We start from the raw sequence: 11,765 nt of genomic DNA, 5'->3' as shown, positions 1-11,765 counted from the left end.
CATACTTCATTACTATATAGTACGTAGATGTAGTATGTAGTATGGATGCAGAACGGCAAAAATACCAGGATGTCCTACTACATCTGGGTGTATTTTGCAGTATGCAAGCCAGCTGATTTTTCTGGCTATTCTGACCCACAATCCTGTGCGCTGAGGACATGACTGTATGTCCGAGTCGCGCCAGAGGCGTTTTGATGAATCCCAGCTGTGGACGAATGTCGCTTTATGAACTGTGACAGATGTGGTCAAATTTCAAGGCGCAATGTTATGACAAGGTAGTATGTCCCAATTGGATGCGTACTGCGTGCGAAGTATGTACTTTCTAGAGGCAGCTGTAGTACGTTCTGGTGTAAGTATGCAATTCGGAACAGCCTGGGTGAGCATGTCTGGCCCAATGGTGAAAAAGGACAAGTCCCACCCAATCAGCAGTGGAGTCGGTTTGAGCTACGAAACCCACCAATGATGTTGGAGAGCTGGTGGCAGATGAGGGCGTGTTCAGAACACACCACACAGGAGGCGGGGCATGAGAGGAGGCGGGGCCAGCGCTGGGCTCGTGTGATTGACAGCAGCAGCATCAGGAGGACACCTGGAATGGAATATTACCATGGAGAGATAGAGAGAGAGAGAGAGAGGGAAAGAGAGAGAAAGAGAGTGAGAAATGAGAAAGAGAGAGAGAGAGAAAGCGAGAGAAAGAGGGAGAGGGAAAGATAGAGGGAATGAGAGAGGGAAGGAGAGACAAAGAGAGAGAGAGAGATGGCGGGGGGAGAGAGAGAGGGAAAGAGAGAGAAAGAGAGAGGGAGGGAGGGAGGGAGAGAAAGACAGGCAGTTGTTCTCAAAGAATATTGTGTATGTTGGGAACTTTGAGTATAACTAGTGTTTTCAATGTTGTTCCCTACACGGCTCTTACTTCTCATGGTGCGTTACAGGGCGGGCGGAACGGTCCTCCATACGGCCCACCCTGCTCCCACCGGACTCATCCTCATCTTCATCCTCCTCCTCTTCACAAAGCTGCACTCCTTTCCTGGAAGGCGGGAAACGTCTGTCTGTCTGTGTGTGTTTGTGCGTGTGTCTAGTTGGTTGTGTGTTTGTGCGTGTCTAGTTGGTTGTGTGTTTGTGTGTGTGTCTAGTTGGTTGTGTGTTGTGTGTGTGTCTAGTTGGTTGTGTGTTTGTGCGTGTGTCTAGTTGGTTGTGTGTTTGTGTGTGTGTCTAGTTGGTTGTGTATTTGTGTGTGTCTAGTTGGTTGTGTGTTTGTGTGTGTCTAGTTGGTTGTGTGTTTGTGTGTGTCTAGTTGGTTGTGTGTTTGTGTGTGTGTCTAGTTGGTTGTGTGTTTGTGCGTGTGTCTAGTTGGTTGTGTGTTTGTGTGTGTCTAGTTGGTTGTGTGTTTGTGTGTGTGTCTAGTTGGTTGTGTGTTTGTGTGTGTCTAGTTGGTTGTGTGTTTGTGTGTGTGTCTAGTTGGTTGTGTGTTTGTGCGTGTGTCTATTTGGTTGTGTGTTTGTGCGTGTGTCTAGTTGGTTGTGTATTTGTGCGTGTCTAGTTGGTTGTGTGTTTGTGCGTGTGTCTAGTTGGTTGTGTATTTGTGCGTGTCTAGTTGGTTGTGTGTTTGTGCGTGTGTCTAGTTGGTTGTGTGTTTGTGTGTGTCTAGTTGGTTGTGTGTTTGTGTGTGTCTAGTTGGTTGTGTGTTTGTGCGTGTCTAGTTGGTTGTGTGTTTGTGTGTGTGTCTAGTTGGTTGTGTATTTGTGCATGTGTCTAGTTGGTTGTGTGTTTGTGCGTGTGTCTAGTTGGTTGTGTGTTTGTGCGTGTGTCTAGTTGGTTGTGTGTTTGTGTGTGTCTAGTTGGTTGTGTGTTTGTGTGTGTCTAGTTGGTTGTGTGTTTGTGTGTGTGTCTAGTTGGTTGTGTGTTTGTGTGTGTCTAGTTGGTTGTGTGTTTGTGTGTGTCTAGTTGGTTGTGTGTTTGTGCGTGTCTAGTTGGTTGTGTGTTTGTGCGTGTGTCTAGTTGGTTGTGTGTTTGTGTGTGTCTAGTTGGTTGTTTGTTTGTGTGTGTCTAGTTGGTTGTGTGTTTGTGCGTGTGTCTAGTTGGTTGTGTTTGTGTGTGTCTAGTTGGTTGTGTGTTTGTGTGTGTCTAGTTGGTTGTGTGTTTGTGTGTGTGTCTAGTTGGTTGTGTTTGTGTGTGTCTAGTTGGTTGTGTGTTTGTGTGTGTGTCTAGTTGTTTGTTTGTGTGTGTCTAGTTGGTTGTGTGTTTGTGCGTGTGTCTAGTTGGTTGTGTTTGTGTGTGTCTAGTTGGTTGTGTGTTTGTGTGTGTGTCTAGTTGGTTGTGTGTTTGTGTTTGTCTAGTTGGTTGTGTGTTTGTGCGTGTGTCTAGTTGGTTGTGTTTGTGTGTGTCTAGTTGGTTGTGTGTTTGTGTGTGTCTAGTTGGTTGTGTGTTTGTGTGTGTGTCTAGTTGGTTGTGTGTTTGTGTGTGTGTCTAGTTGGTTGTGTGTTTGTGCGTGTGTCTAGTTGGTTGTGTGTTTGTGTGTGTGTCTAGTTGGTTGTGTGTTTGTGCGTGTGTCTAGTTGGTTGTGTGTTTGTGCGTGTCTAGTTGGTTGTGTGTTTGTGTGTGTGTAGTTGGTTGTGTGTTTGTCTGTGTCTAGTTGGTTGTGTGTTTGTGCGTGTGTCTAGTTGGTTGTGTTTGTGCGTGTGTCTAGTTGGTTGTGTGTTTGTGTGTGTCTAGTTGGTTGTGTGTTTGTGCGTGTCTAGTTGGTTGTGTGTTTGTGCGTGTGTCTAGTTGGTTGTGTGTTTGTGTGTGTCTAGTTGGTTGTGTGTTTGTGCGTGTGTCTAGTTGGTTGTGTGTTTGTGCGTGTGTCTAGTTGGTTGTGTGATTGTGCGTGTGTCTAGTTGGTTGTGTGTTTGTGTGTGTCTAGTTGGTTGTGTGTTGTGTGTGTCTAGTTGGTTGTGTGTTTGTGTGTGTCTAGTTGGTTGTGTGTTTGTGTGTGTCTAGTTGGTTGTGTGTTTGTGTGTGTCTAGTTGGTTGTGTGTTTGTGTGTCTAGTTAGTTGTGTGTGTGTTTGTGTGTCTAGTTGGTTGTGTGTTTGTGCGTGTCTAGTTGGTTGTGTGTTTGTGTGTGTCTAGTTGGTTGTGTGTTTGTGCGTGTCTAGTTGGTTGTGTGTTTGTGCGTGTGTCTAGTTGGTTGTGTGTTTGTGTGTGTCTAGTTGGTTGTGTGTTTGTGCGTGTGTCTAGTTGGTTGTGTGTTTGTGCGTGTGTCTAGTTGGTTGTGTGATTGTGCGTGTGTCTAGTTGGTTGTGTGTTTGTGTGTGTCTAGTTGGTTGTGTGTTTGTGTGTGTCTAGTTGGTTGTGTGTTTGTGCGTGTCTAGTTGGTTGTGTGTTTGTGTGTGTCTAGTTGGTTGTGTGTTTGTGTGTGTCTAGTTGGTTGTGTGTTTGTGTGTGTCTAGTTGGTTGTGTGTTTGTGTGTGTCTAGTTGGTTGTGTGTTTGTGTGTCTAGTTAGTTGTGTGTGTGTGTGTGTGTCTAGTTGGTTGTGTGTGTGTGTGTGTCTAGTTGGTTGTGTGTTTGTGTGTGTGTCTAGTTGGTTGTGTGTGTGTGTGTGTGTCTAGTTGGTTGTGTGTTTGTGCGTGTATCTAGTTGGTTGTGTGTGTGTGTGTGTCTAGTTGGTTGTGTGCGTGTCTAGTTGGTTGTGTTGCTGGGAGACAGAGCAGTGGTCTGTGTGATGGAGGCGGTCTGAGGTTCGAGTGATAAAACATGCATGATGCTTCAATGACTGTACCTCCCCCGGAGTCTACTGTTATCCGTGTGTGTGTGTGTGTGTGTGTGTGTGTGTGTGTGTGTCACAGCAGGTATGGCAACAGCTGTCATGTGTATAGAGTGGCCAGGTAGGGGGGAACTGACAGGAGAGCTTCTCAGGTGACTGACTGGTATCTCTTTGAGTGGTATCTAGTAGTGTGGTATCTCTAGTAGTGTGGTATCTAGTAGTGTGGTATCTCTAGTAGTGTGATATCTCTAGTAGTGTGGTATCTCTAGTAGTGTGGTATCTCTAGTAGTATTGTGGTATCTCTAGTAGTGTGGTATCTCTAGTAGTGTGGTATCTAGTAGTGTGGTATCTCTAGTAGTGTGGTATCTAGTAGTGTGGTATCTCTAGTAGTGTGGTATCTAGTAGTGTGGTATCTAGTAGTGTGGTATCTCTAGTAGTGTGGTATCTCTAGTAGTGTGGTATATCTAGTAGTGTGGTATCTCTAGTAGTGTGGTATCTCTAGTAGTGTGGTATCTCTAGTAGTGTTGTGGTACTCAAGGTCAGTCTTGGTCTCCAGACTGGTCTCCAGACAAAGCGGACTGTGGATTTTATTTCCAGACCGGTCAAGATCCTACCTGAGGGATTATCACTCAACAGCCTGTGCCTTGTCTCATTCGTTAACATCACTACTGTGATCGGATGTAAACCTCCCGCCTCAAATGCAACTCCTAACTTGTCAGATCAGTTTGAGGAGTGGTTTGGTTTGCATGTTGCACGTTTTATCGTGTCACTTGGTCTCGATACACTCTGGTCGTGGTCATGACTCTTTAGGTGGTACAGCAACACTAATCTGTGTCTCCTCTCCTAATGACCCTGACCCACACACACACACACACACACACACACACACACACACACACACACACAGCTTAACTCACCTGCCCCTCGACAGAATGACTGTCTGTAACACCATAATTGAGTCAGTCCCTTTCTGTGTTGTGTGTAGTAACGTACACGACAACAGGCCACACTACACAACAACACACAACACACTCCATCCACAGCATCACAAAAACACACCCTGGATAGTGAACACCACTTCACCTCTGAGCCTCCCTTCACATTGATGACGTCCTCCTTCCAGGGACAATGGTACGATCCACTTGCAGATGAATCCATTAATAGTCAAATCCAGGTTCAGACCACCAGTCCAATAAAGGGGGATTCCATTGTAATTCCATAATTGAGGCTTCTCTGTAGCATGCTGCAGCTTAGCTAGCCAGTGCTAGGCTTCTACAGACTAAGAGTAACACTAAGAGTAGCATAGCACAGATTAGAGACCTAAGCCACTGGAAATAGTGTAGTAATAGTCGCTCTAAGACTGGATGCTGTGTAGAGCAGGTGAGTGAATAGTCTATTAGAAGGTTTCTAGCACAGTATGAGTGTTACTGTCTAACAGTAGAGGCTGTGCTGCCCGTCGCGCTGGGTTGGGTTACCAGGGCTCTGGGCATGCTCAGTGGGTTACCAGGGCTCTGGGCATGCTCAGTGGGTTACCAGGGCTCTGGGCATGCTCAGTGGGACGCTCGGTCACCTGAGCCGGCCTGGTGGTTCAGCGCTGCTTCTCTTGACCTCTGACCTCCTCACAGACAGGCGTGTGAAAGGATTTTGTATCCTTGTTTAGTTAGATTGTCAAAGAACACGCTGAGTGGTCGATCAAGCTGGTTTTAACAAAGTACAATAGTTTATTCTATGTTACGATTCTGCAGAAGCGGACCCTCGCACCGGAAGTGATTCCAGGCAAGAGTGAGACATGGGAGGAGGGTTCGTTGGTTTATACATTGAAAGAGGAAGTGACAGTTTCAGGGGGAAGGCAGGGAAGTGATGTCACACAGGGAGGGATCTGTAGTTCTGACAGACTGATCTATGAGAACGAACTACAAGGTTTAGAATTACAGTCCAGGGGGAAAACAGAACACACTGTTGAGACTTGAAATTCATTCACAATTCCCCACTTTGTGGATTAAATATCCACAACTATAATAGAAATGAAAGAATCAACAATGTGAAATCTAATTATAAAATAGGCCTATCATAAAAATAATCCAACATCTTTGGCAAAACCCTATTCTACACATATGGAAAGGAAGTAATCTATTTCTCCACTAGGTGGAGCATAATAAAGATTTAACAAACTCAAGTTATTTAACACACCAAGATCATTTTCTTCTCATATGCAATCACTTACCAAAACTCCTCACCTTAATTTGGCATAAGCAAGGTAAAAAGATACCATGATTATTAATCTAAGACATCATATATTCATGACTGAGTGGGAAAAACCCTTAAATTCAAATTAGAACCAACAGATTATGTATCAAAATATTCCAAAGTCAATGTCAATGGCACAGACGTCATCAAGATCTTGAATTGAATTAATAGTTAATTTAACTTTTTCTATCATTATTTAGGCAGCATAGGCATATCTGGAACAGCATTTAAACATACACTTAAGAATATTTAAAAAATAATAACGATGAAGAACATACAACTGAAAACACACATATTTGAGAATATCCAGGACTTGCAAAAGCATTCCATTTAGGAACATTATCTAAGATCTGAATACCTTTATCGTTTGCTTCATGGAACTCAATGTAGCATTGGGATCTGAACTAACCGAACAGCAGATATAGCCAGTATTATCTCTAAGGGAAGTCTATTTTGTAGCACAATCTTTTCCATGTAATTTACTTCTGTAGCTAAGGCTGAAATTACTTGGTATTGTGCGATCATGTGTCATGCGTTCATGAGAGAAATAATATACTGAAACTAAATAGAAAATTCGAGACAGCTCTATGGTCTCTAGTTTGATTGCTGATGAATTCCCTGCATTTGAGTGTGATCAATCTTCTTAATCCTGGACATTACATGAGCAAGATAACATTCATATGACACTGTTGCAATTTAAAGTTGAATACGCTATTTCCCTATAGCTCAAAAATACGCCATTTGGAATGGCTCTCTGAACCTTAATTTCACATCTCATAAATCTGCTTAAACCATTAATTTCGTCCTAATCTATGTGTTGTATCTGAAAATATTAATACATGCTGTGATATATTGAAGAGGTCACTTCAAATTTTTTAACTCGCTTTTCAAGTTCAGCCCTGTGGATGCAATTCTGTTAGGCTTCATTTTAATACTTGGTTGATGTAGTTAGGTGCATAGCAGTTAAACACAGTTAAACACAGTCCCCTGAGAATAGTCCGGAACAGCTTCTACAAAGATCAACTTTATAATTATGAATTTTCAATACTTCTATACCCACTCTAAACTAAACTCCAGTCACAGTTTCAACAGTATAACCTGGAAATCTCTGTTGCTTTCAGATCTTATATATGCAGAATGTAGTATTTTCCATTCATCTTCGTCTCAACAGTCAAGTGGAGTGCAACATTCAAATAGGACAAACGCTTGTCCACGTTGCCATAATGATCCTGAGATGGAGGTGACAGGCAAGGTCACTTCTTTCAATAGCTCCTCCTCAGAGGAAGCCACAGTGTGGTGGCCCATGATTGTGTTTTGCTGAAGTGGCGCTCAGAGTTGTCATCCTGACAGCAATGAGGCGTTAGCTCCTCCTCAGAGGAAGCCACAGTGTGGTGGCCCATGATTGTGTTTTGCTGAAGTGGCGCTCAGAGTTGTCATCCTGACAGCAATGAGGCGTTATTCTTTGTCTGATTCCTCATCTGAGACCAGAGAGTGAGCTTTCGCCCTGGTGGTGACACAGGATATTGCATCCTGGTTCTTGGAATTCTCAGGCCGGGTGGCCTCGTCCTGGTTTGGAACCAGCCTGCAGTGGCTGGCGTGTACCCGCAAAGTCCTCTCTGCTACGTCTGAGTTAGCAGCAGGAACTGGTACGGGCCCAGCCAACGGCCACTCTGGTTTCAGGTCTCTGCTCACAACCCATTGGCCTGGTTGGAAATGATGCAGGTCGGCTCTCTCAGGTCGGCAGACCTGTGAATCCACAGATGAGACAGCATAGACAAAACAGGACCGGACCGCAGCTTTTAGCAGCGGAGTTAGCAGCCATACTGGACACAGGATCAGAGGTTTCAATAGGAGCTTGGCCTTTGCCACCATCTTAAAATATTACACATTAAGTTTCTTCTTCAGCTCTGCATCTCGTTCTTTCAACTACTGTCTAATTTCCTTCAACTACACGCTTAAGTCTTTCGGACCTCCCATTCAGGGCGCAATCCCGGGCTAGACCCCGTTCCGTCCGAGGCCTCAAGCCAGGCTCCCCTGGAATGAGAGCTCAGCCTTCTGCTTCCCGGTGTCTTCTTTTCAAAGCCCACCGATCACAGAAGCACTACTCGCCTACTAACGCATTCGCTTTTGGCTTGTAGTGGCCTGACTGTACATTGAGCCGAGCGCGGCGGCCATCTCAGGTCTTACTGCCCTATGCGACCCGACCGGCCGGTGACCCAGTCGATAGCGATCCCGGACACCGTATTGATTGTTAGTCACCCAGCTCAGAACCGACGGTCTGATCCTAATTCCACTTGTGCTATGGATATTAGAACTTTGACCGTTTTCACCAGCCTTGCCTATTCACAGAGGTCGTCTCTAACGCCCCTCTGCTTAGGTGTGGACTGTCGTCCACGTACCACACAGTGCCAACCCCTTAACGGCGACACAGTGCTGACTAGACGGTACCAGAGCAGTATGTTAATTCATACTTCCTCAGACACGGGGGCCTTCAGTCGTCTCCCCAGCACTATATGAAGATTTTAACGTGCCCTTTTGGGACCTTGCGGTCCCGCCACCCGTCTGTTGGAGGCTAGGTCCAGGGGTGCCCAATCCCCCTCCCTAACCTCCTCACTACCTTCAATTCAACTTCTTCATTACCTTCTTCACTACTACTAGTCTGTTTCATTAGCAACAACCAGTTAACTTGATAACATCCTTTACTCCCCCTCTTTTTTGAAACATGATCTGGTCAGTGTGCTAATTTGAATATGCAGTATAGGTTATGCTAACTATGAAATGAGCATTCATTCACATTCAAAATCAGAGTGAGAGGAGAATATCTGAGAGGTTTGAGCGTGGCTTAATTGATCTCGGTCAATATGTTGAGTCATGTCTCTCTGCCTTCTGGAGGAGGAAGCAGAGTTAAGAACAGTGCATCTTTGAAATGCACGGTCAACAGTTCATTCTTATTAAAGCAGCAGCCACGCTGTGTGTAGGTGCGATGTAAATTATGAATAGTCACAACATGCAGGACATGGATAAAATCGCTTGCGCAATGCTACTAGGTCTAAAACAGCATCAGTGGTAGTTGCCACTGGGTTCAAGTAGGACCCAAGTCCTTTTAACAGAGTCAAGTCTTTTTAGTCAGAAATACTTAAACAGAGTGCATTAGTCATCGTCAAAACCAGTCGGGCTCGTCAGTCCATGTAATCTTGTCAAGTGGAGATAGCTTTTGTCTAATGAGGGTTGTCTGCTAAATCAGGGATAGACTCTGCAGTAGTCTATTACCAAGCAGCCTTTGTTTATTTATCATTAGTAAGTGACCAAGGTAATTAACCTGCTCACGCACCAATTAGATTTAGGTCTTAGAAATTCTATGGCCATTTCCTAAAATAAAACAACATATTCGTATCATCAAACCATGAGTCCTTGTTTCTAACAAGAAATTGTTATTCAAAATAATCATTTAAAAAGGGGAGCGCCAACACATTATGTAAAACAGCGCCCTCTAATGGTGAAAACAAAAATTCCCTTAAATCAGGGTGAACAAATGGAAAAAATGCATTACTCAAACCAAAACAATAAATGAATAGCTTCATTATGGGGTTCTCAAACCATGAACAAATAATTTATCTAAACCGCTCCCAAAAGAACACTAGGGGTGTTATAATTTGAGCTCAATTTCAATAACCACATTTCTGCGTTTGAGGACAGAGGGTTATGAGCACGCTCAGGACGTGATGGTTCCTTGGGTCTGACAACCACTTGGTTACTATTCTTAAATTTAGCCCAGATCATATCTATCTCTTACCCACAGTCAGTTGGGCAACGTGGGGGTGAGGCGGTTGACCAGCGTCCCCACGAACCAAGGTGTCAGGCCATCTTAAAATGGGAAGTCAGTTACCCCGGTTGTATCCAATTCTTGGGGCAGCCTCCATCTCTCGTCCCGTGCCTGTGTCTACTCTGTAACCAAACTTCAGAAATGATACGTGACACATTTGTTTTACCATGCAGCTATCTCTGTGGGCCGTCAGACGCACAGACAGAGCTGCATGGGCAGTTTACATACAATAAAAGACAGACAAAATAAAAGACATTTCAATTTCTCACCACTCTTGTGGGTAACACCAATTCTTAGAAATTATGCGCCGGAGGCACACAGTTTTGATAAATTGGAGTGAACATCTAACACAACTTTAAGTGGCAGTCATTTCAAATTATTAAAATACTTGCGGTTCCAACCGGTTTGGCATTTATCCGGTAGTCCAGGAACGTCAATTCTCTGTAAAACTCAAAACCAATGAATGTGCATCTGAAATCAGTAAAACATGAAATCTTAAACAAAACAAAATTCTCAAAATTGGGTTGTCAGACTATGTATAAGACTAAGATATTGGCAAATATGAATCTCTTACCTTTACTCCCATTTTAAAAGAAAATATGAGAACAAACAATGTAATAAAAAGTTACAGAAAAAAAAACTAAACACGTTTAGTCAACCAAATTACTGCTGTGCTGAGAGATACTTGTTTGTTTTTTTATCCTGTTATATATTTTTTTTCCCAAGATGGCAGTCATCAGAAGCCAAAATGGTCGACCCTCAAATGGAAAAGAGGAACAGAGGAACAGGAAGTCTCTCTTTTTTTTTCTTCTTTTTTTTTCACACAAGCAGCAAACCAGGAAGTTAACCACGTGGCACAGAGGATAGAACTAACTACCACGTGGGTAAATCAACATGTGGACGAACCAGCTAGCATTGAAACAATAGAACAGAGGAGAAAGCTAGTTTGTAGCTAGTTTGAGCAGAACAAGAACAGTACTCAGCTAGAACGCAGCTAGCACGAAAATCAATCACAAATGTACACAAACCAAAACCCAGCATAACCCCAAAACACCCAACATAACTATGGGTTTCAACAGTTAAACAGGACCTCAAATCCCAAGACAAAAACAGATCTACCTTGGCGTAGACTCAAACATACAATGGACCAAACATTGAAGAAGCCTCAGCTTCACATGAAACACAAAACGCAGCACAAACAGACATCCAAGTCTACAAACAAAACAATAAGGATTACGTCGTAGGTACGACTACCTAGCTAACCCCCCCGGGGATTCCAAATAATCTTTCGAAGTGAAACAGCCATCTTCGTGTCGTGCTCCTTCACAACACGAGAAACAGAAATAAAAAGAAATAATGAGCCCAAGATAACAAGCTCTCTCGCGCCGCAGCAACTTCCACAACGCGGATCCCAAAAACAATCAAAACAGTAGGCTTTCCGAAAGTGAGACGTCGTGTAGTACTAAACACACCCGTTCTCAGAAATGCACACTTACAAAACCAACCCTGGTATATTGGCCTTTAAGCGAACATGCGGTTCAACAACCGGCTTTCTACCCAGGACACGTGTGCGCGACACCGGCTCGAATAAACACTATTGTCTAAGTTTTCACACAGCTGAGCAAAAATGCAGGACCACTATGAGATTCGATCAACGTACCAGGTTTCTCAGCGAGCCTCGGAACAGCAGGCTCCGGGAAAGTGCACCCCCATGCTACGACGGTGCCCCGGAGTCGTTCCGCAACTATAAAGTTGACGTGGGCCCACGTTCCTCCTCCTCAGCTCGCTGAAAAACCGGCAGATGTCCCTAAAGTGACTCAGTTCACTTTTTCCTCGTCGCCATATTGTGAAAGGATTTTGTATCCTTGTTTAGTTAGATTGTCAAAGAACACGCTCAGTGGTCGATCAAGCTGGTTTTAACAAAGTACAATAGTTTATTCTATGTTACGATTCTGCA

General features: G+C 44.0%; 1 protein-coding gene across 1 annotated transcript in view; it reads right to left on the bottom strand.

Moving 5' to 3' along the window:
• Positions 1-5,454: 5,454 nt before the first annotated feature.
• The window catches only part of LOC311325195 (quinone oxidoreductase-like), a 29,044-nt gene continuing 22,733 nt past the window's right edge, over positions 5,455-11,765 (bottom strand). The window contains exon 8 of the mRNA XM_084457866.1: positions 5,455-11,765. This exon is cut by the window's right edge and continues 797 nt beyond it. The gene's annotated coding sequence lies outside the window, so the exon portion shown is untranslated.

Source organism: Borostomias antarcticus, assembly GCF_949987555.1.
Source record: "Borostomias antarcticus genome assembly, chromosome: 24".
NCBI classification, from domain to species: Eukaryota; Metazoa; Chordata; class Actinopteri; order Stomiiformes; family Stomiidae; genus Borostomias; species Borostomias antarcticus.
This window is presented reverse-complemented; position numbering and strand designations above follow the sequence as displayed.